Raw genomic sequence first — 13,881 nt, 5'->3', positions numbered from 1 at the left:
TCCACATACCTGTCGACACAGCCGTACCGACACACAGCACACACACAGGGAATGCTCTGATAGAGGACAGGACCCCACAAAGCCCTTTGGGGAGACAGAGGGAGAGTATGCCAGCACACACCAGGGCGCTATATATCACAGGGATAGCACCTATAAAGAGTGTTTTCCCTTATAGCTGCATATATATATGTATACTGCGCCTAAATTGTGCCCCCCCTCTCTTTTTAACCCTTTCTGTAGTGTATTAACTGCAGGGGAAAGCCAGGGAGCTTCCCTCCAACGGAGCTGTGAGGGAAAAATGGCGCCAGTGTGCTGAGGAGATAGCTCCGCCCTTTTTTCGCGGACTTCTCCCGCATTTTTATGGATTCAGGCAGGGGTTAATGTACATCCATATAGCCCTGGGGGTTATATGTGATGTATTTTTGCCATCCAAGGTGTTAATATTGCTGCTCAGGGCGCCCCCCCCCCCCCAGCGCCCTGCACCCATCAGTGACCGCAGTGTGAGGTGTGCATGAGGAGCAATGGCGCACAGCTGCAGTGCTGTGCGCTACCTTGATGAAGACTGATGTCTTCTGCCGCCGATTTTCCGGACCTCTTCTTGCTTCTGGCTCTGTAAGGGGGCCGGCGGCGCGACTCTGGGACCGGACTCCGAGGCTGGGCCTGTGTTCGATCCCTCTGGAGCTAATGGTGTCCAGTAGCCTAAGAAGCCCAAGCTGGCTGCAAGCAGGCAGGTTCGCTTCTTCTCCCCTTAGTCCCTCGATGCAGTGAGCCTGTTGCCAGCAGGTCTCACTGAAAATAAAAAACCTAAAACTAACTTTTATCTAAGAAGCTCAGGAGAGCCCCCTAGATTGCACCCTGCTCGGTCGGGCACAAAAATCTAACTGAGGCTTGGAGGAGGGTCATAGGGGGAGGAGCCAGTGCACACCAGGTAGTCCTAAAGCTTTCTTTTTGTGCCCAGTCTCCTGCGGAGCCGCTAATCCCCATGGTCCTTACGGAGTTCCCAGCATCCACTAGGACGTCAGAGAAAAGGGGAAGAGAACATGAAGGTAAATAAACAGGCAATAAGGGTACACAAGAGTGTCAGGTACAAGTACAGGTTTATAAACTGCGAGAAGCACAATGAGAATCTACACAACTACCAATTGTCTATTTTCTGATAAGGGAGAGGAAAGGAGAGAAAGGAAGAGAGGGAGGAAGGACAAGGAAAGAAGGCAGGAAGGACAAGGAAGGAAGATACCTTAGCAAACTTAGTTGCTGACAAGGTCGTTAATTGCCAGACGTCAGAGATTGTATATTGCCATATCTCACAGAAAGGACTTCAGAATGATTTCCTCTCATTTTGGCATGTAGTTAGTTCCACTTTAAAGTGTGAAAATTTCTTCACCTCTACAACACCAAAAAACTCACATCCCATAACTCTTGGAAAGAGTGAGTAAAAGCTGAAATAATAAGGAACATAGGGGCAGATGTATTAAGCCTGGAGAAGTGATAAAGCAGTAATAAGTGCAAGATGATAACGCACCAGTTAGTCAGTTCCAATATGTAAATTGACAGTTAGGAGCTGATTGGCTGGTATGTTATCACCTTCCACTTATCCCTGCTTTATCACGTCTCCAGGCTTAATACATCTGCACATCTGCCCCACAGACCCAAATGTATTAAGCATTAAAAAGTGATACAGTGTAGACGGATGAGTGATAAATGACCAGCTTCCTAGCTATGTCACAAGATGTGCTTGAAAAGTGAGGAGTTGGTTGGCTGGACATTTAACACTCTTTATCCGTCTCCACAGTATCACTTTTTAAGGCTTAATACATTTGGGCCATAATGTCAATTTTGCTCTCTGTGATGTCACCGTCCAAGGTTCTGTTTCTACAGTCAAAAAACTGCAGCCTGTACAAAGTATTTCTATTGCTCAGGACAAAGCTTCCCAAACGCCGCCATTACAGTCCAGATTTTCAGGCTATCCATGCTTGAGCACAGGTGACTTAATTAGTATCTCAGTCAATTTAAGTTAACCATCTGGACTTAGTCATGAGTATCATTAAAACCTGCACTATAATGGCAGCGTTTTGGAAATTCTGGTTTAGGAGATTACAGCTATCATTAAATTTTTTGTTCAAACTATATCTAAATTAAAAGTAGCCAAAACAGATAGAGCAAAGCAAGTGTCTGGGAAGGATCATTAAATTACTTGTACAATGTACTTTGCCAAAACTTTTATGCCCAAATCATACTCCAATTCACCTATCAAAAGTGTAAGCCAGCGGTTCTCAAACTGTGTGCCTAGGCACCCTAGGGTGCCTCGGGACACTTGCAAGGGTGCCTTGGATTGGTGGTGCAGGACCAACTCAAATTATTTATGGTCAATGTAATAGCAAAACCAGAGCTGGTGGCTGTCAATCATAAAATGTGGACAAACAGAAGCAAATACTGTCCCTCACCACACAACTGAACCTAAGGATGACATATAAAACACAATTTATTTAATTTAATATTACTTTCTAAATTTCTCAATAAGAAACTTTTGGCCTAGCCACGTCCTCTCTAGCAGACCCCTGACTACGTTCGAGGCAGTATGTTTCAGACGACACTCAACCAAAGGTTTAATTTCCCTCTTATATGCCACTCTCGATGGGGAATCACCCTCTCAACGTGATCCTCACGAGAGGGCATGGGAACTGGATCTAGGCTCGGCCTTAGATGATGAGGAATGGTCTGAAGCCTGGGGTAACGCAGCATCTAGCTCCATCTGCGTTAGAATTAAAGAGAATGTTTACAAATTATTATATAGATGGTATTATGTACCATCTCACTTAAGCAGAATGTACCCGGATACATCGGATAGATGTTGGAGAGGATGTGGCGCAGAGGGCTCTTTCCTACATATATGGTGGTCGTGCCCTAAAATAGTGAATATTTGGAGAGGTGATTAATCTTATTACTAATTTATCACGGATTCCTATTCCTTATGATCCTAAATACATTCTCCTCCCCTTAAACCTGCCAACGCTGACAAACCATCAAAATAAACTGCTGCGTCATATAGTCTCTGCAATGACATGTCAATTGGCTGCAGACTGGAAAAACCCTACTCTGCCCTCCATACAATCTATAATCGCCCGCATCTGGTACGTTTACCGTATGGACTATATGACTAGTATCATTAATTGCTCCTCTAAGTCATTTGATAAAATATGGAGTCCATGGCTGACTACCCAACATGCCTCCTCACCTTTCAATAATGTCCTGTGCTATATCTAATGGAACCCTCCCGGGGACTTTACCCTATCTTATTCTATCTTTCTGTATCTTCCTTTCTCTCTTCTCTTTCTCTCTCCCTTTTTATACCTTCTCCTATACTATTCCTCAATATAAGTCGGTTGGACTTTCGGCCGACTGCCATTCTTTCTGTTTTATTATACCCGCTCTTTGGTTCAAAAATGGATCATTTTTTCTTGGTTCTCTTTATACGTACCAACTGTTAGGTTGTATTTGTAATGTATTATGCTCTAATTGCCATCTGTTGGTTCCTGTTTGTTTTTTGTGATCCCACGAATAAAAATTATGTTAAAAAAAAAAAAGAAACTTTTGGCCTAAAGGTGCCGTGAAAACAATTCTGATGCTCTAAGGCGCTGTGACTCCAAAAAGTTTGGGAACCACTGGTGTAAGCACAAAATGTGTCCAAATCTAAAAAGGCAAAGTGAGTACTCACAGTACCAAAAAAATTATATTTGCATCTAGAAATTAGTTTATGCGCAAATCTATACGAACGCTAATGTATTTTATATGAAATGACATTCACAGTCACACGAAGAAAAAAAAAATGCCACCTGCTGATTTATTTTTAAATCTAATGATGACAGTTAATTTGATTGAAAAAAATAGCAATTCAAGTATATGGTTTTAAAATTATAGGTGTGTTAACATACAAGATACAGTAGGCATTAAATTAGCAAGCGTCACTGTCATAGCATCAAAACAGCAATTATCCTGAAGGAGCAATTAAATACCATGGAACTTGCAGATGTATCCTCTTACTTCTTTGCTTCTGCGCTACAAGTCGTGTTACACGTAACGCGTGAATGTCGTGTGACTCTGTAGCACAGAGCATCTTCTTTGTAATTTTTACCTGCTCTGCTGATTAAATTGATATGCAGCATACCTATATTCTGTGTGTGACTGCGACTGTATTTGCATACAAAATGCTGGGATATGGTCACTAGGTCGACCATTATTGGTCAACATGCATTAGGTCGACATGTACAAGGTCGACATGCGTTTTCCACATTTGTTTACATTTTTTGAACTTTTTCATACTTTACGATCCACGTGGACTACGATTGGGAATAGTAACCTTGCCCGAAGCATGGCGAGCGAAGCGAGCCATGCGAGGGGACACGGTGCACTAATTGGGGTTTCCTCGTCACTATACGAAGAAAACACCCAAAAAAAACTCATGTCGACCTAATGACTGTCGACCTAGTCACTGTCGACCTAAGCGTGGTTGACCTAATGACCCATACACCAAAATGCTGTGCTACAGTGTTTTCTGGAAAACACTGTAATGTGGCATTTCAGATGCAGATACAGTCGCAGTCACACCTAGAATATAGGCATGCTGCATATCATTTTAATCAGCAGGATCTGCTTGTGCATCCCACTGCAAATAAGACACAATTTTTGCGGGAAACAATGCAAAAAAAAAAAAAAAGACGCTCAGAGCTACAGAGTCCTGCCTCGGCATGGTGCGATTTTAAGGGCTGTTTAGTGTGACTGCAGCAAGGATGTAAGAGGACACATCTGTAATTTGGAATTAAGCCTGACACAGAAAAAAGCAAAACACAGAATTAAGAAATCTGCCAATTACACACTACTATATTCATTCAAAAGTCAGCCACACATTCAAAATCATTGACATACAGCACATTAACAATTTATTCTAAACCTTTAGTAGCAATATATACAAGAGATTTTATTTTTAAATTCATTATTGATTCTACCAAAGAAATGTTGGTCTTCATTGTGAATAGGCAACAGGTAAACTTCAAATATGCCAGGCAGGGTTGAGAGGTCATTAAGATGTATTCTCATGAAAAGCAGTCAGCCTCACATAATGCATCCAATATGTAGTAAGAGACAAAATAACCATACAAGATGAATACATGAGCAAACACCTGGTAAATGGAGTCTTCACAAGGAAAGCTGGGAGCCATGAAAGCAGCCAATGCAATTAACAATGACTGCGCACCACAAAGTGTATAGTGGCTAGACATCGCTCTGTTGCTAGGTTGTTGCTAGGGACAGAACCACTGAGGGCATTCATTTAAATACAGCTATATTCTATCATGCTCTGATATGCTCATAGGGTGAGATTCAATTAGCCACATAAGCACAATGATGGTAGACTGATTTCTGCTTGCGCCTCCATAGGCAGTAAGTAGTAATAGGCCATTGGGATGTATCCCGCACAAAGAATTATGAATCTGGCAGACAGTATCAGAAACCAGTGCTGGGAATGGTAAGGTAGAAGCTACTGACAAGTTCTGGTGGACTCATATTATGCAACTATTAGCTTGGGTTTGTGTAGTTAGCACAAAATGCACTCTACTTTGTATACTAGCCACCAGAATGATAGCGGCCCGATTTATATTTTAACAGTCACAAATATTTTTTTATATTGCCCGTTTTTACACAGTAAACCATCATTATCAACATTTATTTATAAGGTACCACAGACTCTGTCACGCTGGAAAGACCTCTCTTAGATACCGTGGGGGGAAAAAAAGTTTTTGCCCCTTTCCTGAATTCGTCTATTTATTTCTAGAGTGTGAAAACAATTCAGCATAACAACACATTAAAATTTACTGAAGTTAAACAGAGAAAAAAAAATAAGAATTTACTTACCGATAATTCTATTTCTCGTAGTCCGTAGTGGATGCTGGGGACTCCGTAAGGACCATGGGGAATAGCGGCTCCGCAGGAGACTGGGCACAAAAGTAAAGCTTTAGAACTACCTGGTGTACACTGGCTCCTCCCCCTATGACCCTCCTCCAAGCCTCAGTTAGGATACTGTGCCCGGACGAGCGTACACAATAAGGAAGGATTTTGAATCCCGGGTAAGACTCATACCAGCCACACCAATCACACCGTACAACTCGTGATCTAAACCCAGTTAACAGCATGATAACAGAGGAGCCTCTAGAAAAGATGGCTCACTACAGCAATAACCCGATTTTTTGGTAACAATAACTATGTACCAGTATTGCAGACAATCCGCACTTGGGATGGGCCCCCAGCATCCACTACGGACTACGAGAAATAGAATTATCGGTAAGTAAATTCTTATTTTCTCTAACGTCCTAAGTGGATGCTGGGGACTCCGTAAGGACCATGGGGATTATACCAAAGCTCCCAAACGGGCGGGAGAGTGCGGATGACTCTGCAGCACCAAATGAGAGAACTCCAGGTCCTCCTCAGCCAGGGTATCAATTTTGTAGAATTTTACAAACGTATTTGCTCCTGACCAAGTAGCTGCTCGGCAAAGTTGTAAAGCCGAGACCCCTCGGGCAGCCGCCCAAGATGAGCCCATCTTCCTTGTGGAGTGGGCATTTACAGATTTTTGGCTGTGGCAGGCCTGCCACAGAATGTGCAAGCTGAATTGTACTACAAATCCAACGAGCAATAGTCTGCTTAGAAGCAGGAGCACCCAGCTTGTTGGGTGCATACAGGATAAACAGCGAGTCAGATTTTCTGACTCCAGCCGTCCTGGAAACATATATTTTCAGGGCCCTGACAACGTCTAGCAACTTGGAGTCCTCCAAGTCCCTAGTAGCCGCAGGCACCACAATAGGTTGGTTCAGGTGAAACGCTGAAACTACCTTAGGGAGAAACTGAGGACGAGTCCTCAATTCCGCCCTGTCCGAATGGAAAATCAGATAAGGGCTTTTACAGGATAAAGCCGCCAATTCTGACACGCGCCTGGCCCAGGCCAGGGCCAACAGCATGACCACTTTCCATGTGAGATATTTTAACTCCACAGATTTAAGTGGTTCAAACCAATGTGACTTTTGGAACCCAAAAACTACATTGAGATCCCAAGGTGCCACTGGAGGCACAAAAGGAGACTGTATATGCAGTTCCCCTTTTACAACGTCTGAACTTCAGGGACTGAAGCTAGTTCTTTTTGGAAGAAAATTGACAGGGCCGAAATTTGAACCTTAATGGACCCCAATTTCAGGCCCATACACACTCCTGTTTGCAGGAAATGTAGGAATCGACCCAGTTGAATTTCCTCCGTCGGGCCTTACTGGCCTCGCACCACGCAACATATTTTCGCCAAATGCGGTGATAATGTTTTGCGGTTACATCCTTCCTGGCTTTGATCAGGATAGGGATGACTTCATCCGGAATGCCTTTTTTCCTTCAGGATCCGGCGTTCAACCGCCATGCCGTCAAACGCAGCCGCGGTAAGTCTTGGAACAGACAGGGTCCTTGCTGGAGCAGGTCCCTTCTTAGAGGTAGAGGCCACGGATCCTCCGTGAGCATCTCTTGAAGTTCCGGTTACCAAGTCCTTCTTGGCCAATCCGGAGCCACGAATATAGTGCTTACTCCTCTCCATCTTATCAATCTCAGTACCTTGGGTATGAGAGGCAGATGAGGGAACACATACACTGACTGGTACACCCACGGTGTTACCAGAGCGTCTACAGCTATTGCCTGAGGGTCCCTTGACCTGGCGCAATACCTGTCGAGTTTTTCCCAACGGTTTATAATCATGTGGAAGACTTCTGGGTGAAGTCCCCACTCTCCCGGGTGGAGGTCGTGTCTGCTGAGGAAGTCTGCTTCCCAGTTGTCCACTCCCGGAATTGCTGACAGTGCTATCACATGATTTTCCGCCCAGCGAAGAATCCTTGCAGCTTCTGCCATTGCCCTCCTGCTTCTTGTGCCACCCTGTCTGTTTACGTGGGTGACTGCCGGGATGTTGTCCGACTGGATCAACACCGGCTGACCTTGAAGCAGAGGTCTTGCTAAGCTTAGAGCATTGTAAATGGCCCTTAGCTTCAGGATATTTATGTGAAGTGATGTCTCCAGGCTTGACCATAAGCCCTGGAAATTCCTTCCCTGTGTGACTGCTCCCCAGCCTCGCAGGCTGGCATCCGTGGTCACCAGGACCCAGTCCTGAATGCCGAATCTGCGGCCCTCTAGAAGATGAGCACTCTGCAACCAACACAGGAGGGACACCCTTGTTCTTGGTGACAGGGTTATCCGCTGATGCATCTGAAGATGCGACCCGGACCATTTGTCCAGCAGGTCCCACTGGAAAGTTCTTGCGTGGAATCTGCCGAATGGGATTGCTTCGTAGGAAGCCACCATTTTACCCAGAACCCTTGAGCATTGATGCACTGAGACTTGGCTCGGTTTTAGGAGGTTCCTGACTAGCTCGGATAACTCCCTGGCTTTCTCCTCCGGGAGAAACACCTTTTTCTGGACTGTGTCCAGGATCATCCCTAGGAACAGAAGACGAGTCGTCGGAACCAGCTGCGATTTTGGAATATTGAGAATACAATCGTGCTGCCGCAACACTACCTGAGATAGTGCTACACCGACCTCCAACTGTTCCCTGGATTTTACCCTTATCAGGGAATCGTCCAAGTAAGGGATAACTAAAATTCCCTTCCTTCGAAGGAATATCATCATTTCGGCCATTACCTTGGTAAAGACCCGGGGTGCCGTGGACCATCCATACGGCAGCGTCTGAACTGATAGTGACAGTTCTGTACCATAAACCTGAGGTACCCTTGGTGAGAAGGGTAAATTTTGGACATGAAGGTAAGCATCCTTGATGTCCCGAGACATCATGTAGTCCCCTTCTTCCAGGTTCGCAATCACTGCTCTGAGTGACTCAATCTTGAATTTGAACCTCTGTATGTAAGTGTTCAAAGATTTTAGATTTAGAATCGGTCTCACCGAGCCGTCCGGCTTCGGTACCACAACAGTGTGGAATAATACCCCGTTCCCTGTTGCAGAAGGGGTACCTTGATTATCACCTGCTGGGAATACAGCTTGTGAATGGCTTCCAAAACTGTCTCCCTGTCAGAAGGAGACATCGGTAAAGCCGACTTTAGGAAACGGCGAGGGTGAGACGTCTCGAATTCCAATTTGTACCCCTGAGATATCACCTGAAGGATCCAGGGGTCTACTTGCGAGTGAGCCCACTGCGCGCTGAAATTCATTGAGACGGGCCCCCCACCGTGCCTGATTCTGCTTGTAAAGCCCCAGCGTCATACTGAGGGCTTGGCAGAGGGTTTCTGTTCCTGGGAACTGGCTGATTTCTGCAGCCTTTTTCCTCTCCCTCTGTCACGGGGCAGAAATGAGGAACCTTTTGCCCGCTTGTCCACGAAAAGACTGCGCCTGATAATACGGCGTCTTCTCATGTTGAGAGGCGACCTGGGGTACAAACGTGGATTTCCCAGCTGTTGCCGTGGCCACCAGGTCTGAAAGACCGACCCCAAATAACTCCTCCCCTTAATAAGGCAATACTCCCAAATGCCGTTTGAAATCCGCATCACCTGACCACTGTCGTGTCCATAACCCTCTACTGGTAGAAATGGACAACGCACTTAGACTTGATGCCAGTCGGCAAATATTCCGCTGTGCATCACGCATATATAGAAATGCATCTTTTAAATGCTCTATAGGCAAAAATATACTGTCCCTATCTAGGGTATCAATATTTTCAGTCAGGGAATCCGACCACGCCAACCCAGCACTGCACATCCAGGCTGAGGCGATTGCTGGTCGCAGTATAACACCAGTATGTGTGTAAATACATTTTAGGATACCCTCCTGCTTTCTATCAGCAGGATCCTTAAGGGCGGCCATCTCAGGAGAGGGTAGAGCCCTTACAAGCGTGTGAGCGCTTTATCCACCCTAGGGGGTGTTTCCCAACGCACCCTAACCTCTGGCGGGAAAGGATATAATGCCAATAACATTTTAGAAATTATCAGTTATCATCGGGGGAAACCCACGCATCATCACACACCTCATTTAATTTCTCAGATTCAGGAAAACTACAGGTAGTTTTTCCTCACCGAACATAATACCCCTTTTTGGTGGTACTCGTATTATCAGAAATGTGTAAAACATTTTTCATTGCCTCCATCATGTAACGTGTGGCCCTACTGGAAGTCACATTTGTCTCTTCACCGTCGACACTGGAGTCAGTATCCGTGTCGGCGTCTATATCTGCCATCTGAGGTAACGGGCGCTTTAGAGCCCCTGACGGCCTATGAGACGTCTGGACAGGCACAAGCTGAGTAGCCGGCTGTCTCATGTCAACCACTGTCTTTTATACAGAGCTGACACTGTCACGTAATTCCTTCCAACAGTTCATCCACTCAGGTGTCGACCCCCTAGGGGGTGACATCACTATTACAGGCAATCTGCTCCGTCTCCACATCATTTTTCTCCTCATACATGTCGACACAAACGTACCGACATACAGCACACACACAGGGAATGCTCTGATAGAGGACAGGACCCCACTAGCCCTTTGGGGAGACAGAGGGAGAGTTTGCCAGCACACACCAGAGCGCTATATATATACAGGGATAACCTTATATAACTGTTTTTCCCCTTATAGCTGCTGTATCTTTAATACTGCTCGTAATTAGTGCCCGCCCTCTCTTTTTTAACCCTTTCTGTAGTGTAGTGACTGCAGGGGAGAGCCAGGGAGCTTCCCTCCAACGGAGCTGTGAGGGAAAATGGCGCCAGTGTGCTGAGGAGATAGGCTCCGCCCCCTTATCGGCGGCCTTATCTCCCGTTTTTCTATGTATTCTGGCAGGGGTTAAATGCATCCATATAGCCCAGGAGCTATATGTGATGCATTTTTTTGCCATCCAAGGTGTTTTTATTGCGTCTCAGGGCGCCCCCCCCCCAGCGCCCTGCACCCTCAGTGACCGGAGTGTGAAGTGTGCTGAGAGCAATGGCGCACAGCTGCAGTGCTGTGCGCTACCTTGTTGAAGACAGGACGTCTTCTGCCGCCGATTTTCCGGACCTCTTCTGTCTTCTGGCTCTGTAAGGGGGCCGGCGGCGCGGCTCTGGGACCCATCCATGGCTGGGCCTGTGATCGTCCCTCTGGAGCTAATGTCCAGTAGCCTAAGAAGCCCAATCCACTCTGCACGCAGGTGAGTTCGCTTCTTCTCCCCTTAGTCCCTCGATGCAGTGAGCCTGTTGCCAGCAGGTCTCACTGAAAATAAAAAACCTAAAACTAAACTTTTCACTAAGCAGCTCATTAGAGCCACCTAGTGTGCACCCTTCTCGTTCGGGCACAAAAATCTAACTGAGGCTTGGAGGAGGGTCATAGGGGGAGGAGCCAGTGTACACCAGGTAGTTCTAAAGCTTTACTTTTGTGCCCAGTCTCCTGCGGAGCCGCTATTCCCCATGGTCCTTACGGAGTCCCCAGCATCCACTTAGGACGTTAGAGAAAAAACAATTATAGGTAGCCAATTAGTTACATAGAAACATAGAATTTGACGGCAGATAAGAACCTCTTGGCCCATCTAGTCTGGTTGGTATGGGCATCTTCTCCACTTGTCAGTTCTCTCTACTGCTTGATACATCAATTCCTGAGTGTGAGAGTGAGTGATTCAGCATGAAAGCTTGGTCATACAAGGGAGACAGACATGACATATCCCATCAATGCGTACTTTCTAGAAGGGAGGGGTAATGACAGAAAGTAGGTGCAAATGGGGCATGAAAGAATGTGGTAGAGAAATTAAGTAATATTGATGCTTGGAAAGACACTGGTAGGACGAGGCAAGGAAATCAATAGGTGGAGAGAAACACAGGAAAAGCCTTGGAGATAGGTTATAAAGGGTTCAGAGTGATATACAGTAGGTGAGAGGCGAGCCGAATGATCATGCAACAAGGTCAGAGACGTATGGAGAGGAGGCCTTGGTGAAGGTCTACAAGGTGATTGTGAGCAGCTTGAATCTTATTCTGGAAGCAAAACGGAGCCAGCAACTAGATTTCAAGAGTGTGGCAGCAAAAGTGGAGCTAAGATTAGCTGTATTATTCTGGATGCGGAAAAGCAGGTTTGGGGGAGGCCAATGAGGAGGAAACTACAGAAGCCTAGTTGGGAGTTACTAATACCCCTTTCACACTGACAGAGCCGGGTCACACCCGGGAATGTGTTCCCGAACGCATCCTGGGACACAACCCGGGAATGTCCCCTTTCACACTGCACTTAGACCTGGGATCCACCCGGGACAGCCCCGTTTACACTGATCCCGGGAAATCCCTGCAAATACATATGTATGTAATTAAAAATAAGAATTTACTTACCGATAATTCTATTTCTCGGAGTCCGTAGTGGATGCTGGGGTTCCTGAAAGGACCATGGGGAATAGCGGCTCCGCAGGAGACAGGGCACAAAAAGTAAAGCTTTACGATCAGGTGGTGTGTACTGGCTCCTCCCCCTATGACCCTCCTCCAAGCCTCAGTTAGGATACTGTGCCCGGACGAGCGTACACAATAAGGAAGGATTTATGAATCCCGGGTAAGACTCATACCAGCCACACCAATCACACCGTACAACCTGTGATCTAAACCCAGTTAACAGTATGATAACAGAGGAGCCTCTGAAAGATGGCTCCCTACAACAATAACCCGATTTAGGTAACAATAACTATGTACAATTATTGCAGATAATCCGCACTTGGGATGGGCGCCCAGCATCCACTACGGACTACGAGAAATAGAATTATCGGTAAGTAAATTCTTATTTTCTCTATCGTCCTAGTGGATGCTGGGGTTCCTGAAAGGACCATGGGGATTATACCAAAGCTCCCAAACGGGCGGGAGAGTGCGGATGACTCTGCAGCACCGAATGAGAGAACTCCAGGTCCTCCTTAGCCAGGGTATCAAATTTGTAGAATTTTACAAACGTGTTCTCCCCCGACCACGTAGCCGCTCGGCAGAGTTGTAATGCCGAGACCCCTCGGGCAGCCGCCCAAGAAGAACCCACCTTCCTTGTGGAGTGGGCTTTTACCGATTTTGGCTGTGGCAGGCCTGCCACAGAATGTGCAAGCTGAATCGTACTACAAATCCAGCGAGCAATAGTCTGCTTAGACGCAGGAGCGCCCAACTTGTTGGGAGCATATAGTATGAACAGTGAGTCAGATTTCCTGACTCCAGCTGTCCTTGAAATGTATATTTTTAAAGCTCTGACAACGTCCAACAACTTGGAGTCCTCCAAGTCGCTTGTAGCCGCAGGCACTACAATAGGCTGGTTCAGATGAAATGCTGACACCACCTTAGGGAGAAAATGTGGACGAGTCCGCAGTTCTGCCCTGTCCGAATGGAAAATCAGATATGGGCTTTTGTAAGATAAAGCTGCCAGTTCTGACACTCTCCTGGCCGAAGCCAGGGCTAGTAGCATGGTCACTTTCCATGTGAGATATTTCAAATCCACATTTTTTAGTGGTTCAAACCAATGAGATTTGAGAAAGTCCAAAACAACATTGAGATCCCACGGTGCCACTGGAGGCACCACAGGGGGCTGTATATGCAGTACTCCCTTAACAAAGGTCTGGACTTCAGGAACTGAAGCCAATTCTTTCTGGAAGAAAATCGACAGGGCCGAAATTTGAACCTTAATAGATCCCAATTTGAGACCCATAGACAATCCTGATTGCAGGAAATGTAGGAATCGACCCAGTTGAAATTCCTCCGTCGGAGCACTCCGATCCTCGCACCACGCAACATATTTTCGCCAAATGCGGTGATAATGTTGCGCGGTTACTTCCTTCCTTGCTTTAATCAAGGTAGGAATTACTTCTTCCGGCATGCCTTTTTCCTTTAGGATCCGGCGTTCAA

General features: G+C 46.1%; 1 protein-coding gene across 25 annotated transcripts in view; it reads right to left on the bottom strand.

Annotated features, from left to right (window-relative positions):
• The window catches only part of PITPNM2 (phosphatidylinositol transfer protein membrane associated 2), a 545,353-nt gene that overhangs the window by 328,753 nt on the left and 202,719 nt on the right, over positions 1–13,881 (bottom strand). For 2 of the 25 annotated variants that reach the window (XM_063964522.1, XM_063964521.1), the window contains one exon: positions 11,553–11,630. The exons of the other annotated variants lie outside the window; for them this stretch is intronic. The gene's annotated coding sequence lies outside the window, so the exon portion shown is untranslated. The remainder of the gene's footprint in view (positions 1–11,552; positions 11,631–13,881) is intronic. 25 annotated transcript variants of the gene reach the window in all.

Source organism: Pseudophryne corroboree, chromosome 1, assembly GCF_028390025.1.
Source record: "Pseudophryne corroboree isolate aPseCor3 chromosome 1, aPseCor3.hap2, whole genome shotgun sequence".
Lineage (NCBI taxonomy): Eukaryota > Metazoa > Chordata > Amphibia > Anura > Myobatrachidae > Pseudophryne > Pseudophryne corroboree.
This window is presented reverse-complemented; position numbering and strand designations above follow the sequence as displayed.